The following is a 12187-nucleotide window of genomic DNA, read 5'->3' on the forward strand; positions in this document are numbered from 1 at the left end:
TAAGCTCCACTCCTCCAGTGCATGTGACTTCCATGTGCTGAGGCAATCCCTGCTTATGCTAAAGAAGCTTCCCCCTCTCCGAAACAGGTTTTCTCCTGTGCTGAGGAATTCCTGCCCTTTTCTTTGAGGGATTCTCCAGCTCAGGGAAAACCTGTACATCATGAATGGGACATCACTATCCTTAAAGAGGCAGACTGCCCCATCACAGTGACAAATTGTTGTTCTTTACTCTTATCACTTGATACTCTGTTACCCCAGAGGACTGTGAAAATAAACAGTGAAGATGGGGAGGGTTGGCAGGCTAACAGGCCAGCCCCTGAAGATGATTCAGTGGAGAGGAAATGTCCACTCTCCTTCACAGAAGCTACAAGGTTCATTTCCAATCAGCTACTTTAACAACAATGGAATGGTTGCAAAGAATTCCCAGCTGAAATAGCAGAAATAGTCATAAAACCAATACAACCAACATCTCTTATAGCAATGACCATTGATTGGGCAACATTATTTCACTGTCCCATTCCAAAGCTGCAGTTTCTGTATTTGAGTTACTGTATTGATTTAGCCTCTTTTGTCTTATAGCTTTCCTACTCCAGACCCATATAATCCCTAATGACTTTTGCTGTTCTGTGAAGGAGGTAAAAACTGAAGAGGAGGGAAAAAAAAAAACGGAGTGAGCGGATACATTCACTTGCTAATCTGTTAACATTAGATCAGAGATGCAGGAAGAACCTCACTTCCTTGGAAGTGCTGGGGGGAAAAAATCAGATTACAGCAGGTGCTGTGGTCAGAAAGAAAGCTCAAGGAAACAAAGACAGAAAATGCAAGCCTGGGAGTTGTGGAAGAAACTTCTAAGACCAGGCTATATAAATGTCTGGACACCAAATGAAACTGTTTATGTGGAATCCTTTAAATTCCCCTTCCTGCAGCCCCAGTAAGTTCTCTGAGCTATGTTTTGTACCCTGTTAAGCAGTTGTAGACTATGAAATGTGACCATCAAGTGGCTGTTGATTTTTTGTATTATACTTCCATTTAGCACTTAAAGGCTGATACATCTGAATTGTTAATGATAGACTTTTTTTTTAGAAACCAGATATTTGCATGATAGCAGGGGTGGCTCTAGGATTTGCGCTGCCCCAAGCATGGCGGCATGCCGCGGGGGGTGCTCTGGCGGTCGCTGGTCCCGCAGCTCTGGTGGACCGCCCGCAGACGTGCCTGCGGAGGGTCCGCTGGTCCCGCGGCTCCGGTGGACCTCCCGCAGGCATGCCTGCGGATGCTCCACCGGAGCCGCGGGACCAGCGGACCCTCCGCAGGCACGTCTGCGGGAGGTCTACCGGAGCCGCGGGACCAGCAGACCCTCTGCAGGCATGCCTGCGGGAAGTCCACTGGAGCCGCCTGCCGCCCTCCCGCGGGATGCCGCCCCAAGCGTGCACTTGGCGTGCTGGGGTCTGGAGCCGGCCCTGCATGATAGCATAAATCAAAGCTATGAGAAGCATAAGTAGAAACCCAAGTTAACAAATGTCTTGGCTGATTCTATCAAGTATGGCATGTCATAGAATATCAGGGTTGGAAGAGACCTCGGAAGGTCATCTAGTCCAACCCCCTGCTCAAAGCAGGACCAATTCCCAACTAAATCATCCCAGCCAGGGCTTTGTCAAGCCTGAGTATTTACTTAATAAAAATTAATTAAATGTTTTGACATTGTCAACACTAAAATCAGTGTGCACCAATGTCCGACAGCGTTGGTGGGCAGCTGGGCGCAGGGGTAGTGGTGCGTCTATTTGTGCCCTCTTGCTCTGTCCCGCCCCTCCCGTGGCCTGGGTTGAGATCCCAGTGCCTCCCTGCTGAAATCAAAATTCCTGGTGTGACAACCCCCCTCACCAGCGCTCCTCCCCCCTCCTCCCTCCCCTGACAGCCGCCTCCCTAACCGTTTGCTTGCGTCTGAGCGCAGCAGCGCCATAGCAGCATGGAAAGCATGGCGCCGTCGTGGATGTTTTATATGCATTGACTCCTCTGTTCCATACGCAGTATATGACCCGTGCACCATATGCATAAGAACCCAGGCGACTGGCGGCGGAGATGCGCGGATGCGGAGGAGCACACAGATGGATTGGAGACCAGATGATGGGACTGGGCGGCGCGCCCGATCCCGATGGCTGGGCAGATTGACAGTGATGAATTTTGGGACACGGGCTGAAACAAGCACTGGGTGGTGGGATTGCGCGTGTGGAGTGTGTGTGCGCATTGTGGTGCTGCCGTGCGCGATCGCTTTGGCACTGCACTTTCGATGAAACTTGGCTGCGCTTGCCATGAACTGAGTGCCCCTGCCCTGGCGAGAGAGCTGCGCAGCAGCAGAAGATGAGAGCAGAGCAGCAGCGAGAGCTCAGTAACACAGTAGCCCTGTGCTACAGTCCTATCAATTTCACAGTGAAGGTCAGTCGGGAAATGGGGGCTGCTAGCATGCTGCTGCAACGGGCTCACTGTGTAATGCAAGGCTGGTTGTGACTGCTGCTGCTGCTACTTATGTGTGCTGGGAAATGTGGCCATAGTGGGGGATGATGCTGGGATGGGAATGGGATGCCCCATCACCGATAGATGGCACCCTTGGGCTATCTTGGCACTGCGACGCATGCGTGTGGGGGTAAACATATGCACAAGTTTTTCAATTGTGCTTTAAGAGGATGTGGAGGGGAGGGTCGACGATGACCAGGATCAGGGCGCATGTTCATTTGTGTGGTTCATGCAGCAAGGTTCATGATGCTCGCGTGTTCAAAAGGGGGAGCTGAAGAAAGGGACTTACTTCCCCAGACATCAATGTACAGTTGGGGATGTGCCATGGCCTGGACCTGCACACCCAGCCTACACCCACCCTCAGCCAGCCATACACAGGGTCACAGGACAGGCAGCCTGGTGGGTGGCAAGGGCAGAATCAATTACAGGAGCAAGTGTGGAATGATGGTGTGGTGGCTTTGCTCACTGAGTGCCAACGCACATGCCCAGACCTGCGTTATTGCTGCTTGCTGTAATCTCTCCATGTGTATTTGTGCTATCTTGCTGTATTCTGGGGGTGGGAGGCTGAGGAGGGAGTGCTGATAGGCAGCAGCCAGGGGCCAGGCTGATTACAGAGGCCACACACAGGGAGAGCAGAGAGAGCAAGAGAGAAAAAGAGCACACCAGAAATCAGACACCAGGCAATGAAGCTGCAAGCCATGTGTGAACACCAAAGACCCCATTGACCTTGATTGACTCAGTTGACTCAAGCCCCCCCTCCCCTTCCCCCTACCCCTGAAGTACGAGTACCCCTTAAAATTACCAGCTTTATTTTATTTTTATTTTTTATTTTTTCATTTAGAGGGATTAAAAATTTTTTGGAGGGGAGGAGGAAAGGAGAAGGGAGTGAGGAGAGGAAAAAAAGGAGGGGAGGAATGGGCTTCCACGGGGGAAATGGGGGTGGGGTGGGGCTGGGGTGGGCTGTCACGGGGGGTGGTGGCCTGGTAGGGGGGAGGAGGAGGAGGGTTCTTAGGTGGGTGGGGAGGAGGGAGAGCAGAGGGTGTGGTGACAGGGGTGTTGCTGCTGGGCTGCCAAGCGACTCTCCCACATCTGCAAGATCATGTCAGTCAGGCAGCCAGCAGCCCTGGTTTGATCCACCTGCAGCCCATCTGCCTGCCGCTTCCGCTCCTCTTCCTGCCCCTCCTGCCGCGCCTCTCTGCTCTCCTCCTCCTCTTCCTCTCCCTCCTTCCTCTCCTGTCCACTAATTTGAAACCACGTCCTTCATCTCTCTTCACTTTCATCCACCTTCCTTTCTACATGATATCATCTCATCCTTCCATCTTTCTCCTTCCTTTCCTCCTCGTCTTCTTTTCTCTTCCCTGGAGGGGGCTTGGACGCCTTTGGGATGGAGGAGGAGCTGGATATTTAGGAAGATACATTTTACAAGAATAATTTTATACTTTTTCTTTTTAGAAAGCACTATTCACCTTACATTCACAGTGAAAAGCACACTTCCATACATAGCTTGATTTTTATTTCACAATGCATGCATTCATCTCTTTATCTATCTTCACACACAGGGTCAGACAGACACATTCAGGCATCAGGCCAGGCATCAGGATTCAGCTTGCACTCATTGATTACCCTCCCCCCAACGCATCCCCCCCTCCCCCGCTACGCTAATGCGCTTCCTCCCCCTCCCCCCCCTGCACTGCCCCTCCCCTTCCCCCACCCCGCGCGCTGCCAAACAGAAAGCAGAGAAGATGATTCAAACTCCTCCTCCCAGAAAGCTCCCCCTCATTTCAGTGTTTTGCCTCCCTGCTTTTTCCAGAGGAAAGTGTCCAGACCCCCAGCCCTTACTTAAATTTTTTTAAATTTTTAACATTTATCCTTTTTGATATTATTAACTGTTTTAAAAAGGTGAACTAGAATAGAAGATGCCAGAGATAACAGATGCCAGAGTCCCCCACATTTGGCGTATGCTGGATGCCATGATATGATACCTGATTACTGATTATATGCATGTGCATGGTGCATGTACATGGTGGGGTGTAAGGGATGCCTTTGCCAGAACCAGGATGCCTTGCCCTTCTGACCTTACCTACAGGAGCCGCTCATCGAGAGAGATGTGGAGGAGGATTTCTTCAATCCCCGGACATGTTAAACTTTTTTTCTACAAATAATGCTAATCAAGTCTGCAGGCACCCAACTCATCCCAATCAAATCAAAAAAAAAGGCTTGCAAAAAAAAATTTAAAAAACTATTTGCAAGGTACACTCACAGAGCTCTCCTTCCAGCCTCTTCTCTGGGCAATTGTTGCTGCAGGGAGCTGGGAGCAGGAGTCAGGTGGTAAAAGTGATAAAAAGCTCTGGTCTGCTGGCTGGCTGGGCTGCTGCTCTCTCTGTCTCTCTCTCTCTCTCTTCCTCTCTCTTCCTCTTAATCTTCAGAATCCTCAGAGATTACAACCCCACCCCACCCACAGAAGAACACACAGGGGGGGGGCCCTACGCATGCAGCAACCAGGTGCATGCAGCTCAGCATGCATAGAAGCATGCTTTCCAACCTTCCCCCGGACTTTTTTGCTTCTTTGGTTTTCTTTTAGGCTTCTTTGTTTCTTCTCTGCAACACTCTCTGCTGCTGCACTGTCTGCTCCTCCCCCTGTTTGCCTTTAGAGTCACTAAATTCTTTTTTTTACTTTTTTTTTTTTTTTTTTTTTTCAGTTCTGTTAGCTAGCACCCCTAGAATCCTCCCCCATATAGCGATCAGATCCATTACCTCCCTCATGGTCGGGGGCTCTTTTGATTCTCAGGAGACTGCACTGTTAACTGTGCTGATGAGCTGAGCTGATGAGCCTGTGCTGTGCTGCTGATGAGCATGCGTGGATGATGAGCTCTCACGCGCAGGAAATGAATTTCAAAAATTCAAAAAGTTTTTCTTGGTCTTCCTGGCCAGTGCATCGCCAGTGAATGCTGTCCAGATGGCGTCAGTGGTGCACTGTGGTGGATAGAGGCCAAGGCCATCCCGCCCATACGGCCACCACCCACCCTATATATAGATATATTATTATAGCGCTAGCGCTCTACTCTCCTCGGGGAGTACAGAAACCAAATTTAAAAAGAAAAAAAAAAATCGATATAAGGTGCCCTCTAGTGTGTTGTGTTGTGGCGTTATCGGTTTTTACTAAGAAATCGATTTAAACGCCTAGTGTAGACCAGGCTCTTAAAAACCTCTAAGAAAGGAGATTCCACCACCACCCTAGGTAACCCATTCCAGTGCTTCACCACCCTCCTAGTGAAAAAGTTTTTCCTAATATCCAACCTAAACCTCCCCCACTGCAACTTGAGACCATTACTCCTTGTTCTGTCATCAGGTACCACTGAGAACAGTCTAGATCCATCCTCTTTGGAACTCCCTTTCAGGTAGTTGAAAGCAGCTATCAAAACCCCCCTCATTCTTCTCTTCTGCAGACTAAACAATCCCAGTTCCCTCAGCCTCTTCTCATAAGTCATGTGCTCCAGCCCCCTAATCATTTTGTTGCCCTCTGCTGGACTCTTTCCAATTTTTCCACATCCTTGATGTAGTGTGGGGCTCAAAACTGGACACAGTACTCCAGATGAGGCCTCACCAATGTCAAATAGAGGGGAATGATCACGTCCCTCAATCTGCTGCCAATGCTCCTACTTATACAGCCCAAAATGCTGTTAGCCTTCTTGGCAACAAGGGCACACTGCCGACTCATATCCAGCCTCTCATCCACTGTAACCCCCAGGTCCCTTTCTGCAGAATTGCTTCCTAGCCATTTGGTCCCTAGTCTGTAACAGTGAATGGGATTCTTCCGTCCTAAGTACAGGACTCTGCATTTGTCCTTGTTGAACCTCATCAGGTTTCTTTTGGCTCAATCCTCTAATTTGTCTAGGTCCCTCTGTATCCTATCCCTACCCTCCAGCGTATCTACCACTTCTCCCAGTTTAGTGTCATCTGCAAACTTGCTGAGAGTGCAGTCCACGGTGTCCTCCAGATCATTAATGAAGATATTGAACAAAACCAGCCCCAGGACTGACCTTTGGGGCACTCCGCTTGAAACCGGCTGCCAACTAGACATGGAGCCGTTGATCACTACCCGTTGAGCCCGATGATCTAGCCAGCTTTCTATCCACCTTCTAGTCCATTCATCCAGCCCATACTTCTTTAACTTGGTGGCAAGAATACTGTGGGAGACTGTATCAAAAGCTTTGCTAAAGTCAAGGAATAACACATCCACGGCTTTCCCCTCATCCACAGAGCCAGTTATCTCCTCATAGAAGGCAATTAGGTTAGTCAGGCATGACTTGGCCTTGGTGAATCCATGCTGACTGTTCCTGATCACTTTCTTCTCCTCTAAGTGCTTTGATCCCTGTTTCAGCAAAACAAAGCAGGCAATGCAGCTACTTCTCTCTCTTCCCTCACCTTCCCATTTTCCACAGCCTCCCATTCCCCACATACATTGCCTCTCTGCCCCCTTTGCTGGTGGCTTCTGTTCCTGCTTCATTCTCTCTTCATCTAGTATTCTATCCAACCCCTGCCTCTCTACTTCCTTCTCCCATAGCTGCCTTCTGCCTGCTTCCATCCCTTTCTTATCTTAATGATGACTTCACTTCAGGACTCACCAGTTTCTATTAATGAATCCTGATGTGCCACCTCCATCAGCCTTTTGAAGTCACCTGTACTACTGCACAAGTGTTTGGACCTTTCAGTGTCTCATATTTCTACTGCACAGGTGATTACAGGAGGGTAGCAGGAGCAGGAGACAGTAGGTTAGGGCTCAGCACACAGACAGTTGGACCTTGAAGTCACCATTAGGGTAGGAGAGGAAGTGGATTGGTGTGTGTGGTTTTTTGTTTTGTTGTGAGAGTGCTGAAAGACATACGGCGACAGAAGGGAGAGAAATTAATTCTCATTTAGCTAGTGATATGTGCTCCCATCCCCTTTATGTGACATATGGCCCAATCTGACCACCTATCCAGCTGCCAAGGCCCTCCCTGATGTGTGTAGTCCATCAAAAGGGAAATGTTTTGGTTTTTGCTTTCCAAAGGTCACCTTGAATGTGTGAGTTGTATTTCAGAGTAATGTTTTATTAGAAACGATCCTGTAAAGTTATTTTCAACGGGGGTCCAGTGAAAAGCTTGTGGCTCAGTAAATATGCCTCTTACCACTCCCAAAATAAGAAGTTAGGTATTTTTAAAAGGGGGTTTGTCACAGGGTTCGCACAGGTTTCCACCTTCTCACCCTGTGCTGAGGCTGGTAAAATAAGAGTTCTCACTCCTTTTTCTGGTATTTCACCCTTGTGCTTTATTTTACAGTGCCACCATGCAGTCCCCTTTATCCGGTGGTGAGCTGGAGCCGGTTCCCACCAGTTCGCGGGAACCGGTTGGTAAATTTAGAAGCCCTTTTAGAACCGGGTGTCCCAGTTCTAAAAGGGCTTTTAAATATAACAAAATTTCTGGCAGCTCCCTGCCCTGCTCCCAGCCCCAGCTCACTTAGTGCCACCTCCTCCCCCTCCCCTGCTTCCTGTGAATCAGCTGATTCACAGGAAGCAGGGCTTCCTGCAGGTGAGTTGGGGCAGGGCGTGAGGACGACTCCAGGCACCGCATGGCCCGGTCCGGCTCCAGCCGCTGCCCAGCCCCGACTCCGGCCCGGGCCCCAACTCCGGCCGTGTGGAGTGGCTCCGGCCCAGGCCCGGCCCCAGCAGGGGTAAAAGGCTGGGGCTGGGGGAGTTGGATAAGGCGGGGACAGGGAGTTGGATCGCCGTGGGGGAGTTCCAAGGGTCTGTCAGGGTGGTGGTGGATGGAGTCAGGGCAGTCAGGGGACAGGGAGAGTTGGGCAGGGGGTGGGGTTCTGGGGGGCAGTTAGGGTTGGGGGTCTCGGGAAGGAGTGGTCAGGGGACAAGGAGCAGGGTGGGGGGGGTTATGGGTTGCAGTTTCTGAGGGGGGCAGGACATGGGTGGGGGGTGTATTCACCGGGCAGTTCCCTACTGGGTCTTCGGTGGCAGGTCCTTCAGCTGCCGGAGCCGTGCCGCCGAAGATCCAGTAGGGAAGCAGTTCCTAAGACTTTGGCAGCTCATCACTGCCTTTATCCCCTTGCCAACCCCTTCCAGGGTCTCTTGGCCCTTGAGGCTCCCTTTCTGTGGTGAGGTGACAAAGCTGTAGCCTCCTGTCCCCTCCCAGGCTAGCCTCCTAACTGAGTTTTGTTCAGGGCTTTTATAGCCCGCCCAGCCTTCAGCCCAGCTGTTGCTGGTTAGCTCAGTCTATTGCAGTGAGCCAGCACTCGTTAGGGCCCACAGCTGGGCTCCCTGCTGGCTGCTTTGCACCTCTGTCCCTGACCTCTCTGCCTGAAAGCAGGGCTTAGCCAGCATTTTAGCAGGGCATTCAAGGGGTTTCACCCCTGCCCTGCCACAGGGTGAGTTAGGACATCATTCCTTAAAATGTAAGAATGGTAACTGAGGTAAGAACTTTGTGGACTTTTCTTTCTTTTAAATAAATACAAAAGGCATATATATCAAAGAGGAAAAGCTTAAATTAATATTCTAAAGTATTTTTAAAAAAATAGAATGTTCTAAATAAATATTTAGAACAAATATTAAATATGATATATTTAAACTATAAAACACATGTCATTTTTAACATTTAGTTTTTAACAAATCTTTTACTAGTGTCAAATCTCTGAAAGCTTGGATCTAATGTTCAGCCTTTCAAAGTTACTGGGCAGTAGAGAAATTGTACTTTGGTTTGAGGAAAATGTAACTTTTGTAATGATTTAAGGCCATTTTATTTGTGATATAATTGTTTTATATTGTTAAATTGTTTGGATTATAATTCTTTAGTTCTCTGTCTAAACATTAGGGGCTTGAACCTATAGAGTGAAAGTTAATGGGAATTTTTCCATTGGCTTGAATGGAAGCAGTATCCAGTCTTTTTATAACATGCAGATGTGAACTAGGTAGCATTTTTGTGCCTTTTGAGGGAGAAAGAGAAAACATGAACTGAGAAGATGACTTTTACTGAACTGTTCAGCTGCCAGTTACTTATCCCCTGCCAACTATTAGTTCATTTCCATAGAGAGGGCATGCAGCATCAAAAGTCTGAGGCTCAGCAGCATTGCAGAACTACAAGATTCTTCAGCTGGGAGCTTCAAACGATGTGAAGAACTATCATCATATTCTGCTCAAAAAATATCAACAAGATCAACAGAGAAACAATAACAGAAAAAAACAAAGCACCTATGCTTTTCCCATTGTCTAACATGGGAGTAATCAGACAGGGATCTCTTGGGAGCTTTGAAAGGTGTACCAGCTACAACTTATGAGTGGGACCACCAAGCCTTTCATGGATGGTGAAGACAAGTGAAGATCGTCTGGGCTCACTCCTGAGGAGTGTCAACTCATTCTTCCTGGAGGGCAAGCTACCTTTATGAAGTACACACTATTCTGGCCAGTACTCAAAAAACATGGTAGGATTCCAGTAATCAGGTTAACTACTGTCCTGTTTAAAATTTCCTTGGCAGCGTTACAGAGAAGGTAGTGACAAACCACTATGAGCGTATCTATGTTCCACCACAATCCTGGTTTCCTCCCTCTTGGGATTCAGACTTGTACATGACACACAAACAGTAATCTCCACTGGAGGATGGATGGATACACAGTTATGTATTTTTAGCTCCATATTATTGCATATAAAAGTGCCATGTACCTAACACATGTTAGAAGGTTTATTTATGATGATTTCACTGCAGTGGATAAATTAGTCTCCCACACTTAAAATGTGTGCTGGTAAAATGCAAATACTGCAATGCATGGGGCAATTCCTGCATCCCTTACTAAGCATCATTGAACTCCCTTGGCCTTGTTCAAGAAAATGCTCAGGATTTGGCACAGTGGGTCAGAGTAAAGATATTTAGATGCCTAAAGATGCAGACAGTTGTCTAGTGGGATTTTTAAAAGCGCCTGGGGGCGTCTGAAAAGTCAATCATGTACCTATCTGCATCTTCAGGTGCCTAAACACCTTTAAAAATCTGGCCTTGTGTGTTTAACTAACCTAATTTATTAACATATATAAAAAATCTTGGACTAACCATTTGGATAAGAAGCTATGAAAGATTTCTATTATGAAAATGTACCATACAGGCAGGTTTTTGTTTATTTCTCATTTTACTTGTTTCAAAATGCTCCCTTATTTGAAAAAGAAATGGCAAACAAGACCTATCTTAGGTCTGACTGAGAAGCCTTTTCACACCACTGGACACTAATTTCTTCTGAACATTCTGTCAAGGTAATCTGATTTCTTTGTGGAAGGACAGCTGATGTGTTCAAATTTCTACATTGGGCTAGACACTGTCAACTAAACTGTCTTATTTTCTACTGACTAAGCATTTTGTTTTAAAATGCATGTGTTAATTTGACCAATAAATGTTATGTTGAGTAATCTAAATGTCTGTGCCCTTTAACTACCTAACCAGCTTATTTTTCTGATCAGATTTTAACCTTTTTCTGAAAAGGAAAAAACAAACATAAAAAGTTGGTGCAAAAAAATTGCATCAGTACACATTCCTTGGAAAGGGGCAGGTTTTTTATGTTTACAAATTCCTTGCCATAATAGCAGTTAGACTGTCTGTACTACATCTAGGAATAACCCACCCAGAGGTCTGGATAGTTTAAGGGTTGGGCAATGGAAAAACAGAGCCCTTCAAGTCTAGGGCACTAATTTGACTTGAACTTATGTTGATAGTGACTGGAAGTACCAGCTAAAGGCTGTCTGGTAGCCGCTGCAAAAGTGAACAGAATTCTACATAAAAAATAGTTACATTTAACACTGATTAGCCTCCTTTCTGATGGCCTAAGCAGAGAAACCAATGATGATGCAGGACCACAAAATATGAATAATATTCATCAATGGATGTGGACCCTCCCAAAGAGCAAGGACGTACAGTGTGAACAGAAGGTTTCTGCCTCTATTCTTCTCAATCCATCATCTCTAACTAGCATTGCATTCTCTTTTATTTAAAAAACAAAACAAGCAAACAAATAAAAAAACAACCCACCCACACCGTATGTATTAGGTGGTAACTCTTAGCTCTAATTCTAATTCTGGTTCTCAGTTGGCAGCATTAAGGTTCATACTTGCAGCCCTTAATGTGTTACACAGTATAAATAATAATAACATAGTATGACTAATGCTCGCCATGTGAACGCAAACCTCCTGATAAAGTAAAATGCACAAGAACAAAGCAATGTGGGATTATTAAAGGCAGAAGGAAAATGTACTAAAAAATTGTAGATTGATGGTAGGCTCCTGGTGCTGATGTTAGACTTACACCTGACTGTAAATTGTTTGGAGAATAAAACATGGATTATGACTAAACTTTGCACAGTAAGGCCAAATTCATCCCTGTAGTAAATTCTATTGAAGCAAAAGGAGTTACACCAGGGATGAATTTTACCCAGTGACTTTTCCATTAACATCAGCTATCTAAGGAATGTGCCTACCAGATAAGTACTTAATACTGCACTTCCTTTCATTTCCTTACAAGAACAGGGAAATCTCTCTTAACATTCTAATCTTCATTGTTACATTTATTTCCTAATCTGTGTTTTGCTTACAGGCTGTGTACACTTTTTGTCAACATTTCAGATTCTTATCCCACATAGTGCATTGTTGACTATTATCTT

Source organism: Mauremys reevesii, linkage group 1 (assembly GCF_016161935.1).
Source record: "Mauremys reevesii isolate NIE-2019 linkage group 1, ASM1616193v1, whole genome shotgun sequence".
NCBI lineage: Eukaryota > Metazoa > Chordata > Testudines > Geoemydidae > Mauremys > Mauremys reevesii.